Below are 4724 nucleotides of genomic sequence, written 5' to 3'. Positions count from 1 at the left end.
GTTGTTAACATTTGTATCCATTTTAAATGTGCAATACATTTAGTTTCTTCATGTATTCTGTTTTCAGAACGCATTGAGCTTGATGATTTCTAAAGCAGTTAGGTTTGTTTAAGAATGAACTGACCCTGTCAGTCACAGTCAAGGTTGGAAAGGCAAAAACATATTCTAGATGCACTACAAACTGCTGGCTGGGGCCCAGATTTGGCCCAACAAGGGATTTAAACAGGTCACCTACATGTTTAGAATTTGTTATTAAATAAAGCCAGCTAATTAAATTCTTCTCTCATTTAGGTATTTTACAGCAAGGCTGCAAAGAGTACTAAAATTGGCTTTTTATTTTGCATATAACATTTAGCACGCTGCATAACGCACACTTTAGGTAGAGTCCACAGCAGCACATCTGACATACAAATGTTTATTTGTAAACCTAAAAGAAAGGTTGACTGGGGGACTTTCAGAAGAGGTGTACAATTGGCTATTTTCTGTGTAGTTTAATGTCAGTGTCACAGAAAGTTTCTGTTCTCCAAGAATAAAATCTTTACTAAGCACGCAAAGCAGGAAGAAATGTATAAAGGAGAGGAGCTAGAAAGATGAGTTGCTAAGCCAAGGAGTGAATAAAGTTGACTAAAAAACACAATTTCAGTTTTATCCTCTACACCGTGTCTACTCACATATTGCCTCAGGAAAGGGCTACTAAATAATAAGCCTTTGAGTAAATGAACTAAACCTCATTGGCACACACAGTTGGACTTGGGGAAGTCAAGGGAATTTGATTGTTTAAAAAACAAGCCAGATGCCTTCCTAGTTCCACCACTTTATGGAGTGTGGTCGTCTCCTGGAGTTACTGTATGTGGCACTTAATAGTTAGCAGGTCTTTGAACCATGCATTTCCCCAGTTTCTGTTTCCTGCTGAAATCCAGAGAGCTGCATCTACCCCAGCCGTCCTGTCTGATTGCTCTCATCGTCTACTTCAGTGGGTACTCTGAAGCCATGGTGCCACCCAACCCCCCTACTGGCTGTCAGACTACCTAATGGGATGCGTGCGGCTGCTTTTTGGGGGGGGGTTCCCCATCATTAGAAAGTGTCTCACCCTGAACCCCAGCTCCAATCTTTGCTCTGCTACCAGTAGCGGCCTGGCAGTTTGTTCCTGTCTGTCACCAGCCCCATGCTATAAAGCCAGCGTTATCTGCAGTGTTAAGTGCAGGCCACAGACGGAGGGTCAGCTTAAAGTGAGGCAGCAGAGACACCCTGTCCCGCCTGGCCCCGCCGCACACAGGAAGCAGGGTTGCGCCGGGTCCCTCTGTCTGGGCCCGGAGCCTGCTTCGGCCAGCAACGCAGGCGCTAATGCAAGGAGACACTCACCCAAATTACTCTCTAATTTCCCTTCAGGAGTCAGGCAATCCCACTGGCCCTTGAGAATCAGACAGAGGATTTGTTCGGAGTGATTTGTTTTGTCTTGCCCCCCCATCACTGCGCAATTCCCTCACTCAAGTTCTAGTTCTCTGCTCCCAGCGTTGTTGAGTCCACTAAATTGGGGATTTGAGAAAAGAGGCATTAAAGGAGCATGAGCCCTCAGAGGATAGAAGTCTCAGCTGTGGAACTCTAGCAAAAATGACGGCAAAGAAAGCAGTCTCCATTCCATAGCACTGACAAACAGGGAAACTTTCATCTTTAGTTTTCCACGCAGGCATCGTGCTCGCAAAAGTAACTCCTCTAGGATGATTGGCAGCCTTTTGTAAAATACTAGGTTTCTAGTATGCCTTGGTCTTGTTTTCTGATGCCCATAATCTATTCATCTGCTAAAGAACGTGATTTTGTGTAAGTGGCCGAGTGTCTCAGCCTCAGTGCGTCATGTTTGCAGACCTGTAGCTTAATTCCCTTCCAACTGGGGTTTAATTGAGTGACTAATACACACGCAGTTAAAGACCTTTGATAAACTAGTGTAGCTGACTGCCTCAGAAGTCTGTTCAGAAATTAAACTATGATGCATCGAGCTGGTTTTCTGCTGAGACATGAATGACAGTGCCTAATGGAAAGTAACTTGTCTTTTATATTCTTATGATATGCTTCCATTCTTACAGTGTTTCACCTTGTATGTCATTATTGTGTAGCATTATTCTTACTGACTTAACTATTGTCTGCATGTGGAGGGGAGACCGCAGGTTGTCTAAGTGCTCTTAATAGCCATCCTAGTAGACATAATGGTATGACTTTTTTTAACGTGTAGGAGAATGTCTTCTAAACATGATTTGAACTGTTAAAATATTCAGAAGCCTCATTGTGTCATTCAGAAGAAAATGACACAATGAGGTCTCAGAGACTGTAGCTGTAAAACATGGTTACATACAGTGGATTTAAATGATGTTGTACGTCTGTAATTGGTGTTGTCAGTACTTTTTTCTGCAGTACAACTTTTTACGATCCCAAATAAGTATATTTGAATGTCTGTTATTGTAGTTTTCTAAGAGTTTGTTCATATAAGAGATCTAACGGAATAATTTAGGCAAGGCAACTTGATTTATATTGCACAATTCATATGCGAGACAGACTCTGTGCTTCACATAAAACATGTTATACAATAAATAAAATATAAAAAGTGCTTAAAAATGTAGATGTATTTGATCATTTAAATTAAACAATTAAAGAATAAAATAAAAATAAAAGCAAGATGTAGTGCAAGGTTTACAGCTTAGCTAAAGTTTACTCTAAAGTCACTTTGTGAGATAACATATTGTACTTTTTGTCACTTTTTGGAAAGGCAAAGTAATATTCATTTATTTGCATATCCCACAAATAAAAGATTACATATTCCCTTATTTGGTGTAATAATGTGTTATAGTAATTTATGTCTTTTGTCACCTTCACAAAATGTGTGAGCTCAGTATGAGTCAAAGGGAAGGTTTATCAATACGTTTCTACCTGTTTGGTTTTAATAAGGTCAGAAAAAAAATATTTTAAGGAAAATTGGTTGATTTTGCAATTCTTATTATTAATATATATATATATATATATATATACATATATATATATATATATATATATATATATATATATATATATAATTACATATACAGCAGCAGTGGTGGAATGTAACTAAGTAAGTTTACTCAAGGTTCAGTACAATATTGAGGTACCTGCACTTTAGCTCCATTTCCGGCTACTATTTCAGAAATGTTGTACTATTTACCACTCTACCTTACTTGACAGGTTTAGTTACTAGTTATGTTTCAGGTTAAGATTTTCCAAAAGAAAAACCTAGTTTATAAATCTGACACATTGTTAAAGATAACTAACATAGGCAGGCCATAGGTTTGTGTGGCCTGTCCAAGAGTTGTTAGCAGAACACCAAAGACACATTTCCTCTCTAAACTTCTCACACGTTTTCATTTAACAGTTCGAATTATCCAATATTTCACAAAAAAATTAAAGATTAGACAAAAGTTCCAAAATGTGAAAACAGCTTTGTGTATCAGAACTTTTTTTGTTTTTTTCTTTTCTCTCCCATTAATCATCTCATGACCCCTTGGATTTATCTTGTGACCCTTTGGAGAGGCCCGACCCCTAGGTTAACGTAAACTAGCTAACTGTATATAAAGTAGTTAAAACCAGCTCCACCTTAAGCAGCTACAACATTCTGCTGATGCATCAGTATAATGTCATTTATTATATCAGTCACAGGGGCTATTTTAATGCAAAACAATCATTTTTCTTTTGATACTTGAAATAGGCTACGTTTGGCTCATAATACAGCTGTACTAAGTAGGACTTTAAATGCAGAACTTTTATTTATAATGAGGTATTTTTACAATGTAGTGTTGTTACTTTTACTTAATTGGCAGATCTGAGTTCTTCTTCCACCACTGTATAGCAGTGGGGTCTGTGAGACCCCAAAGCCAATGTCAACAAAACACAAGGGTTAAAACAGGTCTGGTGTGGCTACCATTAAAAAAAAGTTTGGGCTGTTTTCAAATGTGGGTGTTGAGTGAAAAATCCATTTTTAAACACGGGGACAACCGACCCCCCAGCCAGGAAAACTCTGTGTCAGGGTGTGTTTCTTAACTATAGTCAATAGTCACACAAGACTTTAAGTTTTCTCTTATTTGAATCTAAGTGTTCTTCTGGTGAACTCTATCTGGTATATAACAAATATCTGAACATAGGCGCCAGTATTTTCTTGTGATGTAATCAACACATTTGTAAACCTTTAAAAGGCTTTTTACACACACACACACACACACACACACACATTTTTTTATGTAGGCTATTGATGACATCTCTCATCTTCACCAGTTTATTTAATCCTGCGTCCAATCTTGCGGGTTATTTTTAGGGCTCACTTTACTAAATATAACCAGCCTCAATCATTTGTCATCGCATCACAACTAGAAACATTACACCATTTAGTTTTTTGTTTTCCTCCCCACCAGCTGAATTGGATGAGGTGTCGGGTTTTAGTCTATAAAAGGAGGGACGTACACAAAGGCTTGACACTCATCACCCGGACTTGAGCCTGCAAATGTAGGAGATGAAGGCGAGTTATCTTTATTTAAGGTAGTTTCTCCTCACCGGGGAACTACTTTCTGTATTCTAGGTCAAAATGACTTCATCAGTTTTTACTTAAAACACTTGATTGCCTTTTTTTATTCTCCCCTCTGAGCCGTATCTGATACTTAGCACTGAATCAGCGTATGTTTTACACTCTGGGTGGCTACATCCGCGTCAAA

The sequence above is a fragment of the Micropterus dolomieu genome, linkage group LG15, assembly GCF_021292245.1.
Source record: "Micropterus dolomieu isolate WLL.071019.BEF.003 ecotype Adirondacks linkage group LG15, ASM2129224v1, whole genome shotgun sequence".
Classification (NCBI taxonomy): domain Eukaryota; kingdom Metazoa; phylum Chordata; class Actinopteri; order Centrarchiformes; family Centrarchidae; genus Micropterus; species Micropterus dolomieu.
Note: the sequence above shows the minus strand (reverse complement) of the source record.